This window comes from Cebus imitator, unplaced genomic scaffold, assembly GCF_001604975.1.
Source record: "Cebus imitator isolate Cc_AM_T3 unplaced genomic scaffold, Cebus_imitator-1.0 Scaffold67, whole genome shotgun sequence".
In the NCBI taxonomy this organism is placed as follows: Eukaryota; Metazoa; Chordata; class Mammalia; order Primates; family Cebidae; genus Cebus; species Cebus imitator.
Window position 1 is genome coordinate 6,904,078 of NW_016107382.1, and position 19,581 is coordinate 6,923,658.

A 19,581-nucleotide genomic window follows, 5' to 3' on the forward strand; every position below is an offset into this window, starting at 1 on the left:
TTCCTGCATCCATCACCCTGCCGTACATATCTACATTAGATATTTCTCCTAATGCTATCCCTCTCCAATCCCCACAGACCCTGCTATCCCTCCTCTATCCCCCCGACCCCTGATAGGCCCCAGTGTGTGATATTCCCCTCCCTGTGTCCATGTGTTCTCATTGTTCAACACCCACTTATGAGTGAGAACATGTAGTGTTTGGTTTTGTATTCTTGTTTCAATTTGCTGAGAATGATAGTTTCCAAACTCAGCTTTTTTATGGCTGCATAGTAGTCCATGGTGTATATGTGCCACATTTTCCTTGTCCAGTCTATCTCTGACAAGGAGATATTTTGGTTGGTTCCAAGTCTTTGCTATTTTAAACAGTACTGCAATAAACAGGTGTGTATGAGTCTTTATAAAAGAATGATGTATAATCCTTTGAGTATATACCCAGTAATGGGATTGCTGGGTCAAATGGTACTTCTATTTCTAGATCCTTGAGGAATTGCCACACTGTCTTCCACAATTGTTGAACTAATACACTCCCCACCAACAGTGTAAAAGTGTTCCTATTTCTCCACATCCTCTCCAGCATCTGTTGTCTCCAGATTTTTTAATAATTGCCATTCTAACTGATGTGAGATCATATCTCAATGTGGTTTTGATTTGCATTTCTTTAATGACCAGTGATGATGAGTTTTTTTTTTTTTTTTCATATGTTTACTGGCTGAATAAATGTCTTATTTTGAGGAGTGCTTTTTCCCATTCTGTTGGTTGCCAGTTTACTCTAATGATAGTTTCTCTTGCTGTGCAGAAGCTCTTAAGTTTAATCAGATCCCGTTTGTCTATTTTGGCTTTTGTTGCCATTGCTTTTGGTGTTTTAGTCATGAAATACTTGCCTATGCCTTTGTCCTGAATAGTTTTGCCTATGTTTTGTTCTAGGGTTTTTAATGGTGTTAAGTGTTTAAATCTTGAATCCATTTGGAGTTAATTATTGTATAAGGTTTAAGGAAGCATCACTTCTTCACTTTTTGGCTAAGATCAAGTGTAGGATCTGTTCTTATCAGGTATAATTTCTTAAACACTGAAATGTCACTTTTCTGCTATGACTCTATTAAACATAACTAGTAAACAAGTTCAAAATAACATAGAAAATGTTACCTCTCTGAAGAGCTCATGTTTTTCTTTTCCATACATTTTATAGTGAAGAATCATTTAACAACATTTCAGTGTCCTTAATGGACAGCTTTAACCAACAGAAGTATGCCTCATGTTTTGACCATTACAGAATCATAGTTCCCATTTTACTGGCATGTTCTTCATTGCTGTAACTTTAATGAAGTCATGTATGGTTTAATTCAAAACTAATTATCAGATATTTATATTTAGCATTTGATGGGTTTGAAAAAGTGGCAGATAGAAATACACCAGATAATTTATGTTCAAGAAAATAGATAACTCTATTGAAAATTATCTTTAATGTAATTTGGTAAAAATATAACTAAGGACCAAAAAAAACAGTGCTATAGAACCAAGTGGAAATAAAGAAAATGAAAAATTTAGTCATATTGTCGCTAAAAGTTTGAGGAATAAATCAGAAAAAAAGAAAATAGTATATTTTTAGTCTAGTTATAAACAGTAATAGGGACCATGCTTGCTGCAAATTAGTTTTTGTCAAAAATATATTCTATGGATAGAAAAAATGGAAATAAGGCAGATTATCTAATATTTTGACAAGTAATGTAACTTTCAAGTTACTGTTTCATTTGATGGACAGTCTATTTGAAGAAATAGACTTGTTTGCCCAGTAATATAAACACAGAGTCCAAAATTGCTTTTCACACATTTCAAGCTGACATTTAAGGAACACCAACTTCGTGCCAAGGTATGTCTAATTCTATCTCAATAAAAATAATTTATTACAAATCATCACTGAACAAGCTACTCTGTTGGCTTTTTACTTAGACATCCAACAAATATTTATAAAATGCCTATTGTGTGGGTGGGTACTCTGACAATCACTAAGGATTCAATAATAATTAGAAAAAAAAGAAATATCCTCTGCTATATTATTATCAGTGTCATAAAGTAATACGCTATAAAAAAGAGATGTAGCTTTAAAAGTTAATAATAGATCATTTGATCAGTAATCAATTAATTAGTAATTAGTATATGGGAAATCACCTCCTTCAAAGTGATAGTTTCATGAAAAACAGAAGCCTCAGGCAAATGGATGGAAGAGAGGGTGGAATTATAACCAGGCAGCAGAAATAGTGGATGTAAAAGCATATTTTGAGAGAAGGCATGATGAGTATGAGAAACTGAAAGAAAGCCAATGTCACTGCAGTTAGGGAGAATGTGGTATAGATGAGTTTAGAGAATTAGGTGGATACCCAAACATGCAGAGCATTTAAGCAATGTTTAGGTATGTTGTCATCACCCTAATAACAGTGAAAAACCATTGACTGTGCTATGTATCGGGGTAATACAGCCTTATTTTCTCACTTAAAAGAGTGTTACGGATTTTTAAAAAATTGAAATGGGTAAATATCCGTGTTTATATACTGGGAAGGAAATGGTGGTAGTGAGACTAGGGAAGACTATGAGATTTATAGTCTTTCATATAAGTGTTCAAATTTGTGAGATGTTTTAGTAAGCTAAATCAATAGAATTTTCCAGTGATGTGGATATTGGGGTAAATGAGAGGCAAATGTTATAGATGATTCTTGGGTTTCTGGTTTACATAACCTGATGGAAAATGGTCCATTCGTGAAGAAAAACAGTGGTATGGAATTATATCATAATTTTAATTTCTGTCTTTGTTATGTAAGAGTGCCTTCAAGATATACAAGAATTGATGTTAGCTAAGTAGTTAGATGTTAGTATCTGAAGCCAAAATACCATTCTTGTTAAATAAATAAATTTTTTGAGTAGTCTATATGAAAATCAGATATATGGAAGAAATTGTTTAGGAGAACAGTCTAGCTTGAGACAACTTAAGACCTTGGGATTGAAACTCAAGAAAATCTACCATTTTGTTGTGAATTGTAAAGGATGGGAAGTATGAGTAAAATCTGGAGAATTTTTTAAATAAAATAGAATGTTCTTTGAATATGGCCATATATTAAAAGAGAAGGTGAGTGTGTTCAGCAATAATATATTTAGTGACATGGAAGTAATTATTGACCTTGGTAAGAATTTTATTTATAGAGAGAGGCTGAAAGACAGAATGGTGTGGTGAGAGGAAGATTAAAAATAAAATAGTGAGGCAGAACATACGGATAAGTTGGTTTAGAACTTTGCACCAGGTAAGAAAGCATAGTAACTTTGAAGTGAAAAGTAAAGTTTTGTTGCTTTCTTTTATTTTTTTCATTTTGAATAGGATATACTTGTTGATTTAAAAGCCAATATAAACGATGCAACTATGTAGGAAACATGGGAAATCAGAATTTTATTGTGACATGAGGAGAGAGAGAAAGAAGCAAATGCCACTAATAATCATAATAATACAAGATAATTAACATAAGCCAACACTTAGGAGCTGTACATATGAAAGAAATATGAGGCACAAAAAAGTTTTACATTGTACAAGGTCATCTTTTTGGAGTAAATGGGAAGAAATTGAAAGCTGGAAATTGGAAGAGATTTAGAAGCAGGTTGAATAAGAGATGGGGAAGAGAGCCAGAAATGTAGAATTGCAGAATAAGTTGGAGACCCTAATTAAGATTGGTGGTTAAGAATTTATAGTGGAAAAAATTTTTGTCCTATTATGGGAAAACCTCATTTAGCAATTGGATGATCAGGGTCGGTTTTGATGAAGACTATTCAGTTCACAGAAGATGAATTTTTTTAAATATGGATTCGACAAAAATTCAGAGAGATAATAGAAATTTATATATCTTGATATACTCTTGAACAAATGGATCCTAAAATCAATAAATGAATAAAGCTGAATAGGAAAAAAAGTAAAAGACATAGCTAATAAACTTGTAAAATGTACCAATTTAAAGTAACTGGAAATATTGATAAGGTAAAAAAAATAAAAGATAAAATTAGTTGAACAAGACTTAAAATAAAAGAGACATTGGCCATAAAGTGAGATTATTGAATTAGTGATTTTAAAAGATTGATCAGATTCGGGTTATGAAAAGACTCAAAGTCTGACTGTGAAAGTGAATGACAAGTGAGAAGCTCATTAAGAAATTATAAAACTGAGGAGCTCTGCAGCTGGGCATGTTGTATATATGAATGTTAATGTCAGTCCATATTAAAAGAGAAGGTGAGTGGGTTCAGCAATAATATATTTAGTGACATGGAAGTAATTATTGACCTTGGTAAGAATTTTATCTTACCAAGGGATGATAATTTGGGATGAAGAAAAAAAGCTAAACCACATCTTAAAATCTTTGAGGAGAAATGGGAGCTAGCTGGAAGTCAAAGATGACAGTGTTAAGGAGGGGAAGCGATTGGTGTAACTCAATGACTTGTTATTACAATGATCTGCATTTCTTTCTCTTTTATTTTCTTTTGTTCTTTAAAAATTTTAAATTCATTTTTATTCAACTCAGAGATGGAGATTGTTTTCTTCTGAAGAAGTAGGCAATATTGGTAATCTGGAATTTCTAATGGAGAATAAAAAGAATGCCAATCTTCTGTGTTACCTTTAAAGCACATGGTTTATAGAAAACTAAAAATAAATAGTCATCAATTAAGCACTCTTTAGTTGAAGTGGTATTCTCAGAGAGAAGCCTGATTTCTGTTAAGGAAAGAAAGTTAAAAGAGAGATCTGAAAGGAGAGAAGGAAAGTTACACATTATGACAGGCAGAGAATGGTAAAAAGATAAATAGAAAGATGAGACACTTCAAAATTTAATTTTAGAAATCTTTTGAGAGCCAAGAGGGAATATATTTTGTTTTGTTTGGCCAGAATAATAAAGGTCCAATTGTAGAATCAATACTGAAATACATAGGAGAATATACATATAAAATACATATAAAATATAATTGTATTATCTACCAAACCACTATATATGATTGGACACCAAATATGTGAAACCATGGTGAATAGAATATCAGTTTGTCAAAGGAAGGGATTGCCGAGGGCTTGTAGGAGATAAGAAGTCTTAACTTGTCTTTGTATTGGAAATTTTCAAGAATATATTTTGTCTTAAAGGCAGTGGAGTGTGTAAAAAGGGAGTTTTAAATAAATGTCTGACACTTAGACAATATTGAGTAAAATCATTATGGAAATAAAATAAATGGAGTCTAGATTATAAGGTGACATACTGGAGAATTAAATTCCAGTTAAAAGATAGTTGAAACAACCTACTCATTCTCTATCTTTATCTACCTTTAGTTCTGAACATCCAAACCAGGGATCCAAATCTGAGGACTACATAATTCATTTAATTCAGGAGGTCATAGTTTATTGTTAGGTTGAAGACAGTAGTTGAGGAAGGAAGCTGATAATAAAATACGGTTTTCATATGCTCTCTGTAGGAACTGTTTGGAACTCTTTTAAAACTCTTTTGTAACACATTGAATTATTGCTCTCAATCTTTGTTTCCTCCTTGAAATAGGATATTATCCTATAGTTATTGGTTCATTGTCATATGCTTCCACATGACTCGCAGAAAGTGAGAAATGCATTCCAACTTCCACTGATTTGGGGCTTACTCAAATGTTGTGCTTGTTCATATGTCAGCTAGGAAGACAGGATAAAGGACCAATTCTGAGCATAAAATTAATTTAAAAGGTGTTATGGGTTTACAGGCAATCTTCTTGAGAAGTTGCCCGCTTCCTTGAGACCTTTATATCTCTAATAGCACCTGCTCCTTCAACCCAAGTCCTCAAATGAGAAGATAGGTGAATAAGACCTAAATGTGACCTGCAGGCCATAGACAGGCCCAACTGAACTCAGCCAAACCCGCCCCAAACCAGCAGAGCCATACATATCTCAGAAGATTCCAGCATAACTTCAACTAAGAAGTGGATTTTTTTTTTCTGTAGTAAACCATTGAGTTTTGTGGCTTTTTTTTATGTAGCATTGTTGCAATAAAAAAGGAATATTACACCATGGCTTTTCCTTTTTGAGAGATATACAGATAGGTGAACACACACACACACACACACACACACACACACACACATATATATATGCATATATGTGTATAATATATACATGAACATATATGTATATATGTTTTGAAATTGTTTATATAGCTATATACATATGGTTTGAAATATATGTACATATTCCTCATCTACTAAATATTAAACCTAATTTATGTGAGATGTGTGATAATATATTTTTTTTTACATCTTTCACAGTGGAAGATCTAGTGCCTTATAAAAAGTAAATACTTTTTAACTAACATCCAAAACATATTCATAATCTTTTGATTTGCTCTTTTAAATTAAAAAAGTATTATCCTACAAATATAGGTTTTCTTACTCTTCCTTCATATGTAAACTTTCTCAAAATCCTAAAATCAATCAATAAAGTCTTCTTCCACTTTGCTCTCAGGACTACTCTCTGTTGAAGATCTATATTAGACAATTGCTGATTAACTAGATACTGCTATCTAGTGTGACATATCTGGAGTAAAAAAATCAAATGTTCATTTTTTTGAAATTACAGATTTTCCAAATTATGGAAAGTGAAGGAAAATAATGTACTTTACACCAGCATCAGTACATTATTGGTTTCGATTACTAAATTATGTTTTGCATTTTAATAACTTTTTTCTTTTCCAGTACATTAAATAGAAAATTGTTGCATACTCTAAGTTTAGATAAGGTATACAATTAGCCTTGCTATTTTACCAAATTATCACTTCACCTTTTTTTTAAAAATAGTATTCAACTGAATTAGACACATATTCATTGTGACTATCTACTTGAATTGTATTGGTCACAGTGAGAAATTATTTGTTTTATTTAATGAAATCTAACCATGACTTATTTCTCTAATAAAAGAGTGATTGGAATGGATTAAAAGAAAACTTAGAGTTTAAGAAATGTTTCACGAATGACTTGATGACATTGATATACGACTTCTTAGAAGAAAGACATTTCCTCTTCTTTCTGCCCATGTACTAGATGATTTTCTATGTGAAAATATGAGTGGTTAATGTTAGCCTTCTAATGTTAGCCAGGTGCGCTGAGTCTCTTCTGTACAGCATAGCAAATGATAATAGCTAGTAATGGAGCTACACGAACATGTGTTTCCCGTGCAGGAGGAAAATCCGTTTCTTTCTTCAGACATTCAAATGTTCTAATATCTGAATCTCTAAATAATATTTTGTGGGACACAGGATGCTGACTATATGAACAATTAGTAAATAATTGGTTTTCTGTACTGCTTTGAATATGTCTGATTTCAAGTTTTAGGCAAATATCTAAAATGCAAGGTGAAAGTGCCTTTGTCTCTAGCTTCTAAAATCACTGATACTTAGTTGTGGTATGGATGTCTTTTGCAGTATATCAGCAATAAAATTTCAGTGTTTTCACAGAAATGTTGCTTTTTAAATTTTTTAAACAATATTTTCCCTGAATGCTAAAATAAAACTTTATTAACCACAAAAAAAATATATTATTATGCAATCATTAAAATATTCATGAACATAAAAGCAAAACAAAGTTATACAAAATGAGAATTATGTAAAAATACATAGCTAAAATATCAGAAAGTAATGTGATTGAACATTAAAATGTGATTGAATTAAAATATCAGAAAGTAATGTGATTGAAGCTCTGACACCTTATTTGAGGTTAGTGACAGGCAAAATTTTGGATCCTTGTTCTCTCAACTTTGAATTGCCTAACTTAAAAAAAAAAATCCCACATTCTTATTTCTCCTCCTTTTTTAAGTGCCTGTGTCTTAGCAAAGAAGAGAAGATTTGGGACTTTCAATAATTATAGAGAAAAAGCCATTGATGAAACTCCCTCTATGAAATTGTATGAATAAAGAACACTGGCAAAATTATATTTTTCACTTAAAACACAGCACGTAGAAGAACTATATTTACACAGATACTAAAACTGACATTTAGTATCTCCAGTTCAATGTGAAGAAAAAACTAAGGATCGTGTCAGATCGAAATTTTAGTAAGCAAGAGTGACAAAGTTTGTAGATGGTTATCAACTCTTAAAAGAAATTCTCATAGGCTTATACTTTGCCCAGATGGAAGGAAATGATAGAAGGTTAATTGTTTTATGATCATTTCCTAAAGTTATTATTGTACACAAAGACAATTATGTCTATGGTATTAATGACCTGAACTGATCTGCCCGGGTAAGTGAATACAGTCTTCTCTTGGTATCCATGAGAGATTTGTTCCAGCAACCTGCCCCCACCCCAATTCTATGGATAACAAAATCTGTGGAAGCTCAAATCCCTTCATAAAATGGCCTAGTTTTTTCATACAACCTATGCAGCTCCTCCCATATACCCTAAATCATCTCTGTGTTATTTACAATTACCTAATAAAATACCTAAATATTTTGTGTGTGAATTAAATGTAGTTGCTTACTGCGTGACAAGCTCAAGTTTTGCTTTTTCAAGCTTTGGAATTTCTTCTGAATATTTTGATCCACTGTTGATTGAATTTTTTGTACCTGTGGAAACTCATGGATACAAAGGGCCAACTGTATCTGCTTTCTCCTTCAGTACCCCACATATTTATTTTTTGAATGTGTACACTAATGGAAGAGAGTGGCTTTCTTGGGTGGAGAAGCTTTATATTTTTCTCAAAATAAAACTATTCACTTCATTAGAACCAAAACATGTTCTAAATATAGAACCACTTTAAACAAAGAGGGAAATATAAAATATTTAGGATGTTCATAAAAGTCTCTGTATTGAGATTAATTTTAATAAAATAGTTTAGAATTTATAAGATATAGATATATTAATATTTCAGTGAAGTTTCTGGAAAAATAACTACTAATTATACTGTTAATTCTTTTGAGAATCAAGATCTGTGGTAAAAAAACCTGCTTAGATACACAGTTCAGGTAATGTAAGACAAACAGTTTAAGATTGAAGCCATGTGAGTTTGAGCTGTTTTGTTAGACTGTACCATTGTAATAAGGTAATTCAAGCTACTATAATATGAAACAGACAAACCAACATGAAAGTGTTTTAAATATAAAGAATGGTATTTTCCACTCATGTAATAATCTAAAACAGGTGTTCCTGGATGACGGGAAGCATTCATTTTATGTTGTAATTTAAAAACTCAAGCTCATTTCACCTTGTACCTCCATCCCTTAGCACTACACAGTTATCTACACCTACTTGGTGAAAAAGCTTGTATGTGGGATGGTAGTAAGGGCAGATTTGTATCTTAAGTCTTGGCTCAGCATATTTACTGCTAAAATATAATCACCTTCTCCACTTAATTGCAAAGGAACTTAGGTATTATAAATAGGTGTTTGACAAGAAAATGATTTTTGAAATGAAGAGCTAATAAACTGTACTCTGGAATTCTCACCTCTCTATATAGTTTTGAAGATTTCTTTGAATGTATTTAATGCTGTCAAATCCTTCTGCAAGGGAAATGATTAGAAACCCATCCAGTAACCATCTCCAGCTCAAATTTTATTACCTATTAGTGATGTGCAATCCAGATATATGTGGTCTAGGGACCTATAAATGAAACAATGAGTAACATGTTCTCATCACATCACAGATACAATAAAGAAGCACCATGGTAATACTTGTAATAAAATATGGTATCCCAAAAAAGAATAATGGGGAATAAATAATTGTTGTTTATGGCAATCATGTAGTCTTGCTGATCTGGTATTATAAAGGTACTCCTGGACTAGCTATGGAGAATAGTCATTAATTAGATTTTGGGTCTGACCTCAGGAAGGAACTTCCTTACATTTTTCTTGTTACATCAGAAATTATATAGGGTTTGAGATTTTTGCCTCATTGTGAGATAACAAGTTATCCTGACATAGTATACTGACAGAATGTTCCAAGACCCAGTCAGTTAGAAACATCAGTCAGAGCAGCACTTTTCTTCCTGGTCCATTTCCAGTAAGATGAAAACCAGATGTTACCTGCCCATATGTTAAGTTTCAAGACAGTAACCACAGCTTTTAAGAGACTGGGAACTTTTATGAAGCCTCTAGCATATCCATGTATTATTCTCTCCGGAAAGAGAGAGATTAACCATTACCCTACAATGTGAGTACATCCTTGAAAGGGAAAACAATGGGCTTTATCCTTATAATGCTAGAATGTTTGTGGGTGGTACATTTCTAAATCTCTCAAGAAGAATTTGCTCTATCTGCTGAGGCTGTTTGCTTTTAAACATGGCCTTGTTTTGAAGGTCTGGACCTTGTTAAAAAACAAAACAAAACAAAACAAAACAAGGGACCCATGAAGAATTGTTCCCAACAATTCTCCATGGCTGCATCTGAAACAGATACTGGGACCGGCTCCCCATGAGACTATAAGGTTTTTGTATTCCATTTCCTATTATACAGCTTTAGGGCTTTAAGATGTTAAAGCTTAGACAGTCAAAAGCACTTTAGCCTCAACTCATGGCTTCTTTGAAAATAAAGCCACCTAAAATGGTATGTGTCTATTTGCTCCTAGCTGATTTCTTTGGCTTGTAATCATACCCTTCTGTATTTAGTTTTTCACTTTATTTATTTTACTTGTTCTATCTTTGCACTGCCTAACTCATGGTTAATTTAAATCCATGTAGAGGAATCATCTTGAGTGGGTAGCTAATTACCTTTACCTTGATCTTGGTTGAATCTTTATAAGTGTCTCAAAACCTTTATTTTTTATTTTGGTAAGTTCAGCAACAGTTGTAATCCCAAATTTATGGATTTATAAAATTCCTTTTATTTTAGCAAATAGGTGAATTCTGCTTGGGATTATACTTTTTCTGTGATATTTTACTGTAAAGATCAACTAACACATACTAGTAAACTGAGTCTATTTAACATTTTGTCTAGAGTTATAGTCGTTAAACAAAAACCAAAAACCAGTAAGCAACTTCAGGTGACAAAAAATGTAGTTATCAGAATTGCTTCTGCTGGAGAATGTATATAGCATTGCAGGCAGCAAATCTTCAAAACTTGTTTTAAGGCTCCTTTGTGGTAAAAGATCCTCAAATAAAACTGCTAAAATTCATATACGTAACTTTGCATAAGATGAGTGTAAATTAGCTTAATGATGATAATATGTATTATTTATAGTTTGTAAATTGGTTTCACATGCACTGGTTGCAAATGCATGTAATTTTGCCTCTCCAGCTCACCACTCCATTCCTAATACACAGAAATGTGCCTACCACATAGAATGATTCAGTATGTACTTAAGTCAATCATGAATAAATGAAGGTAATTCTTATGCCTTAGTCCATTCAATCTGCCATAATAGGCTGGTTGATTATAAACAACAGAAATTTATTTTTCACAGTTCTAGAGGTCCAGTAGATATCTAGGTGTCATCATAATCAGTGTCTGGTAAAGGCTCACTCTTTTTGATCACAGACAACTGTCTTTTCTCTTTGTTCTCATATAGTGGAAGAGGCAATACATTTATCTGATACTTCTTTTATAAGGGCACTGATATGGCTTGGCTCTGTGTCCCCTTCTGTCATGGTTAATACTTAGTGTCCTCTTGATTGGATTGAAGGATACAAAGTATTAATCCTAGGTGTGTCTATGAGGGTTAATATCCTTTCCAAAGGATATTAACATTTGAGTCAGTGAGCTGTGGAAGGCAGACCCACCCTTAAGCTGGTGGTCGCTGTCTAATCAGCTGCCAGTGAATATAAACCAGACAGAAAAACATGAAAAGGAGAGATGGGCCCAGTCTCTCAGCCTACATCTTTTTCCCATGCTGGATGCTTCCCGTCCTTGAACATTGGGCTACAAGTTCTTCAGTTTTGGGACTCAGACTGGCTCTCTTTGCTCCTCAAGCTTGCAGACAGCCTACTGTGGGACCTCATGATCATGTAAATTAATACTTAACAAACTCCCCTTTACACACACAGACACACTCACTCTCTCTCTTTCTCTCTCACACACACACACACACACACATTCTATTAGTTCTGTCTCTCTAGAGAACCATGACTAATACACCATCCAAATCTCATGTCAAATTATAATCCTTAGCTGTTAAAGGAGGGACCTGGTTGGAGTGACTGAATCATGGGAGTGGACTTCCTTTTTGCTGTTCTCACAAGATCTGGTTGTTTGAAAGTGTGTAGCTCTTCCCTTTTTACTTTCTTTCCTTCTACCATGATTGAAAATTTCCTGAGGCCTCCCAGCCATGCTTTCTGTACAGACCGTGGAAATGTGAGTCAATCAAACCTCTTTTCTTCTTAAATTACCCAGTCTCAGGTAGTTTTTATAGCAGTATGAGAACATGCTGATACAGCTAATCATCATTGGGAGGTGATCAAGTAATGAGGCTGGAACATTCATGACTAGAATTAGTAATTCTATTCTATTATACTGTCACATTGGGGGTTAGGATCTCAACGTGTGAATTTGGTTGATCATAAACATTCAGTCTACATTATTCTGTCTTAACTCTGTGACATAATCTGGATTGTAAGAATGTTATGGAAAACGAAACTTGAAAATACAGGATTAATTATTCAAAGTAAAAATGGCACCCAGAGAAAGAGTAAAGTCTAATTTGTGTGAGTAACCTTGAACTGTTGGCTACACAAATATAAATATGGATATTGAGATAGAAAATTCAGTAGATAAGCCTATATATAATAATTATGTATATATATTAATAGACTAATTGCAAACTGTTATGAAAAGAGTGAGCATATACTCTACTTAGAATTATAAAGCTGAAAAAGACCGTAGATGACATCACTTCTACCCAATTCATTTTATCAATTGAAAAAAAAGTGTGCATATATCTGTAAAAATTTGCAACTATTCTGTTTATGTATAGAATTTCTTTTACTGTATTAATAATTAGTCAACTTACTGATAAATAGTGACTGACATACCCTAGTATGATCTCATCCTTGTAGGCAGGTGGAATTTTTAAATAAATCAGGCAAGTTCAAAGTACATATGCCAGAATCACAGTCACATTTTTTTTTTACATATTTGTACTAGAGATGTACATAACATTTTTCTTCAATAAGTTGAAGAAATTGGATTAGGTATCTCAAAGATCTATATGCATTTGAAAACTCTGTTATTTTATTTGAAAATATTCCAAGTCTTTCTGGAACCATATTTAACAAAAAGAAAATAATATTTTCAAAAATTATGTAACTGCATTAAATTATAACAATTCTTATTTCTTGAAATTATCTCATTCACCCCTGAACTTGGGGATCTTTTTTAAACCTGTGACTGTCAAGATGTGTGACTAGAGTAAGTGTTCATTACCTGTGTAATGACAGAGAATATTTATAGTAAGGCAATTAAGTACTGTCTTGTTTTATTCTTCCATGTGTAATTTTTAATAACTGAATTTAATATAATAAAAACAACTGACTTAATTACTAACAAAATTGTAAGTGGGTGTTATGTTTTAATGTCTTGTATCCTAGTAAAATTTTTAAAGTATTAAATTTTTATATTTTTGCTTACACCTGAGCAAATAAATGAAAAGTAAATCCTTAAGGCAACATTTTATGAAGATAATGAAAATACCAATACAGCAGTAATTTAATAACTTGCAAAATAAAATTTCTAAAATAGGCATGAAGCCTATACCAATGATACAATTACTTATTATACCATTAATCTGTTTATAGAAATCCATCTTACACTGAAATAAAAAGTATGTCTAGTTTCCTTTTTTCCATAAATGCTTTTGCCTTGGATTTAAGTAGTTTAACATTTTTCTTCATAATTCATACTGCAGTGATGGCAAATGCAATTTTTATAAAGCATAATACCAAGGCAGTGTGTGAGATTCATGATTCCAGTAGTAAAATCATCTTAGGGGATACTGTGGGGGCAGAATCTAGTAAAGGTTTTTAAAAATAAAAACTTCCGGCCAGGCGCCATGGCTCATGCCTGTAATCCCAGCCCTTTGGGAGGCCGAGGCGGGCAGATCACGAGGTCAAGAGATTGAGACCATCCTGGCCAACATGGTGAAACCTTGTCTCTACTAAAAATACAAAAATTAGCTGGGCGTGGTGGCTTGCATCTGTAGTCCCAGCTACTCAGGAGGCTGAGGCAGGAGAACTGCTTGAACCCGGAGGCGCAGGTTGCAGTGAGCCAAGATCCCGCCACTGCACTCCAGCCTGGCGCCTGGCGACGGAGATAGACTGTCTAAAAAATAAATAAGTAAATAAAAACTTCATGTTGAATTGAACCCATTATTATTATGTAATGCTTTTTGTCTTTTTTAATCATTATTAACTTAAAGTCTGTTTTGTCTTAAGTAAGAAAAGCAACTTTGCTCTTTTTTGTTTTCTGCTTGCTTGATTTTTCTTAATCCCAAAACTTTCAGCCTATGGCTGCCATTGCACAGAAGATGAGTCTCTTAAAGACATCATACACTTGGGTCTTGATACTTTATCCACCTTCTAACTCTGTTCTTGTTAAATGGGGCATTTAGCCCATTTGTGTTCAAGATTAATAAAGATATGTGTGGATTTGATCCTGTCATCATGCTGTTAGCTAGTTGTTATGTGCACTTGACAGTATAATTGTTTTACAGCATCTGGGGTTTTTGTACTTAAGAAGTATGGTTTTGTGGTGGCTAGCAAGTACTTTCTTTCTGTGTTCACCATTCTCTTACGAATCTTTTGTAAGGCAGGTGTAGTGATAAATTCCTTTAGCATTTGCCTGTTTGAAAAGGAACTTATTTCTCCTTGGCCTATGTGGCTTAGTTTGGCTGAATATAAAATTCTTGATTGAAATTTGTTTTATTTAAGGATGCTGAATATAGATCCCAACTCTTCTGGCTTTTAAGGTTTCTGCTGGTAGTTCCACAACTAGCCCAATAGAATTCCCTTTATAGGTGGCATGCCCCTTCTTTCTAGCTGTCTCTAAAGGTTTTTCCTTTCATGTTGACCTTGGAGAATCTGTTGAATATATGTCTTGGGAATGGTTGTCTTATATAGTATTTTTCAGCGGTTCTCTGAGTTTTCTGAATTTGAATGTTAATCTCTTTAGCAAGGTTGGGGACATTTTCATAAACATTATCCTCGAATAGGTTTTTCTAAGTTGTTTGCTCTTTCTCCCTGTCTTTCATGTGTGCCAATTAGTTATAGGTGTCTTTACATAACCCAGTATTCCTCTGAGGTTTCATTCATTTTTTTTTATTCTTTTGTTTTCTTTATTTAGATCTGCATAAGTTGTTTCAAGGAACTGGGCTTAAACCTCTGAGATTCTTCCTCATCTTGGTCTAGTTGGCTGTTAATACTTCTGACTGTATTAAGAACTTTTCATAGTAAGTTTTTCAGTTTTATCACGAGTTTGGTTATTTCTTAAAATGAATATTTTATCTTTACACTCTTGAATATTTTTACTGGATTCCTTAGAATTCTTGGATTGGGTTTTAACTTTCTCCTGAATCTGAGAAATCTTTGCTGCCATCCAGATTTTGAATTCTGTCATTTCAGCAATTTCACTCTGGTTAGCAACCATTGCTAATGAGCTAGTGTGATCATTTGAAGGTAAGAAACTCTGGGTTCTAGAGTTGTCGGAGTTTTTATGCTGGATCTTTCTCATTTGTGTGGGCTGATATTCCTTTAACTGTGTTGTAAGTTGAGTATATTTAGTTGGTTTTATTTCCAGATATTTTCAGAGGTCTGAGGTTTTGTGTAGGAGTCTTAATTTGTGGCTGAATTCTTCCCATCGGTTTTATTGGGTAATGTTATATTGGCAAAGTATTTTTAATGTTGTACTTTGGGCTACAACCCAATAGAAGATGTCATACAACTCAACTTCAAACTACACTACAAGACCACAGTAAATAAAACTGCATAGTACTGGTACAAAAACAGACACATAGACCAATGGAAAAAGTTAGGGAACCCAGAAATAAAGCCACACACCTACAACTATCTAATCTTCAACAAAGTTGACAAAAACAAACAATGGGGAAATTACTCTGTAGTCCATAAATGCTACAGAGATTATTGGCTAGCCATATGCAGAAGATTGAAACTAGACCCTTTCTTTTCACCATATACGAAAATAAACTCAAGATGAATTAAAGACTTAAATGTAAAACCTAAAATTGCATGAACCCTAGAAAAAAACTAGAACATACCACTCTGGACATAGGCCCTGGCAAAGTTTATAATGAAGACTCCAAAAGCAATAGCAACCAAAACAAAAATGGATAAGTGGGACCTAAGTGAACTAAAGAGTTTGTACACAGTAAAATAAATTATTAACAGAGTAAACATACAACCTACAGAGCATATATTTGCAAACTATGCACCTGACAAATGTCTAATACCTGACATTTGCAAACTACAAGAAGATGTTTACAAACTATGCATCTGACAAATGTCTAATACCCAGAATCTATAAGAAACTTAAATCAAAAAACAAAAAACAACCCATAAAATTAGGCAAAGAATATGAATAGACACTTCCAAAAAGAAGACACATATGCAACTAACAAACATGTGAAAAAATGTTTAACATCACTAATTATTAGAGAATTGCAAATCAAATCAATGAGATACCTTCTTACACCAGGAAAAATGGCTATTATTAAGAAGTTGAAAAAAAATAAAAATAAAAACCGATGACAGTGAAGTTGCAAAAAAAAAAAAAAAGGAGCGGGAATACTTATGTTATATTGATGGTGAAAACATAAATTATTTTTGTGATCAAATAATTTATATTCCTTTGGGTATGTACCCAGTAATGGGATTGTTGATCACAAAGACACATGCACACATATGTTCATCACAGCACTTTTCACAATAACAAAGATGTGGAATTAATTTAGATGCCCATCAATGGTGGCTCTGATAAATCAAATGTGGTACAGAATACTATACAGGCATAAAAAAAAGAATGAAACTTTGTCCTTTACAGCAACATGGATGATGCTGGAGGCCATTATCCTAAAGGAATTAATGCCATAACAGAAAACCAAATGCCACATATTCTCACTTATAAATGGGAGCTATACATTGACTACACATGGATAAAAAGAAAAGAACAAGAGAAACCAGGGTCTACTTGAGGATGGAGATGGAGAGGAGGATGAGAATAGAAAAACCACCTATTGGGTACTATGCTCACTACCTGGGTGATAAAATCGTTTGCATATTAAACAGCCATAAGACCCAGTTTACTCATGTTTCAAAACTATACATTTATCCCCTGAAATTAAAGTAAAAGCTGGAAGTAAACTTTAAAATAAATGAATAAATAGATAAAAACTTAATGTTGGTCATCAGTATTCCTAGAAAAATATTTAATATTAATTTGACATTTGTGGAAACATTCTTAAAGACAATCACATTTTGTTAATACAATGCAGTTTATTCATTTAATGCAGGAAAGAGGTATTTAAAAGTTTTATTTATTTTTAATTATTTTTATTGACACATAATTGCACATATTTATGGGGTATAGTGTGATATTTTGATATATGTGTATGAAATGTAATAATCATATCAAATCAGAATAGCAAATCTGTCTCAAACATTTATAATTCTTTTGTGTGGGGAACTTTCAAAATCTTCTCTTCAAGCTATTTGGAAATCAACAAAAAAATGTTGTTAATTGTAGTCACCCTACAATGCTAAATAATCTTACAATATAATCCTCTTATCTAATTAACCAACCTTCTCTTTTCCCCACTCTCCCTTATTGTCCTGAGCCTTTAAAAACCATGAATCTATTTTGCTTCTTTTTCCTTTGTAAGAAGTCCCTTTAGCTGGGATTTTTAGTCTGCATACTCGTAAGAATTATATTTCTATTCGTTATAAATAGCTCAGTCTTAGGTATTCTGTTACAAGAACAGAAAATGGAGTAAGAGAGAAAACTGGTACCAGGAGTGGGATGTCACTAATAACAAATAACTGAATATGTGGAACAGCTGTGAAACTGGGTAATAAACAGAGGAAGCGAGAGGAATTTGAAGGAGCATAATAGAAAAATTTAGATTGTAGTGAGAAATTTGAAGAGAAGAAGACTAGACAAAGTTTTGAACTCTTTAGAGATTAGTTATGTGTTCATTGCCCAAATGCTGATAGAAATATGAATGAAAGACCATTCTGATGAGGCTTCAGATGAAACAGATAAACAACTTATTGGAAACTGAAGTAAAGACCATCTTTGTCATAAACTGACAAAGAATTTGTTTGCATTTTGAGCTAGACTGGCAACATTCAAATCTCCACAAGTGTTTATCATATAAGAATAGGCAGGGATTTTTATCATTTTGTGCTTCAGTCTTATCTATAAAATGAGGATAACACTTTACAAATTTTTTTCAATTGTTAAATAATTTAATATATGCAAACTAATTATAACAATAGCTTGTACATTTTAAGTACCTTATAAATGTTAGCTAGTTGGTATTATGATTGGTGTGCTTGAAAAGGGATTGCAAAAATAATATTTCTTAAATATTTTTATTAATCTGTGGCCCTTCTTTTTACTTACAGTATTCTGGTTTCATAAAAAATAGAGACATGTTGCCTTAAAGTATATTCATTATATTTAGAAAATACTTAATTCGTGGAAAGATTGACCTATTCCATGTAGCATTAAATCTCAAAATGTTTAAAATACTTTGAAAAGACAAAAATTATATTTGGTTAATTTTAGTAGTATAAAGAATCATTCTAAAACTAGTGGCCACCAGTTTCTCTATACATTTAATGAAAGAACAAAATAATAAATATTTAATATATGTGTAATTATGAAACAATGAGAGAAGAAACTTGTTACGTATGAAAGAGAACTTCTTATAATACAGATAATGTAGCTTATAAAAATATTGATTTTTTTCTATTTTCTGTGTATAGTAATAGATTCTTAATTGATTGCGTATGTAGAGAACAAGTCCTTTTATGTTTTCTTCTGTTCTTTCTCTAAAATCACAACTACTCATGGCATCCATTTAGCCCCCAAATTTAAAAAGAAATTTTAATTATTATTCTTGGAAATATTTCAAAAGTATATTTAAGTCTCACTGCTCATTTAAAAATTATATTTCTCACTCATTACCATCTCTTAATAATGAAAGTCAACATGAGACAGTTTTTATTTTACACCTCCTTGATTTGATATATGCTCCCTAGACATCTCCAAGGCATCCTCCTTTTCTCTTCACAAATCTTAGGCATTTCTTATTTTATAGTATCTTATATAACAGAGCTGTTTCTTCTCATTTTTCAATTTTTAGAGCCATCTCCAGTGAGTGATAGATAATTGTACATAATCATATGCATAATTAAATTTATGAGTATTATGGTATCAAACTGATAATTACAAAGATAGCTATATATATATATATATATATATGGGAAGATGGGACTATTAGCAAAGTTGAGTGATGGATGAGTATAGCTCTGTCTTATTTAATGTTGTGTCTTGAAGAAACAGTTGGAATTAGCCATATTATAAAAAATGGGATTGTTGAATATA

General features: G+C 32.6%; 1 pseudogene; it reads left to right on the forward strand.

Moving 5' to 3' along the window:
* Positions 1-997: 997 nt before the first annotated feature.
* On the forward strand, positions 998-1,097 carry LOC119471635 (annotated as a pseudogene).
* The last annotated feature ends 18,484 nt before the right edge of the window (positions 1,098-19,581 follow it).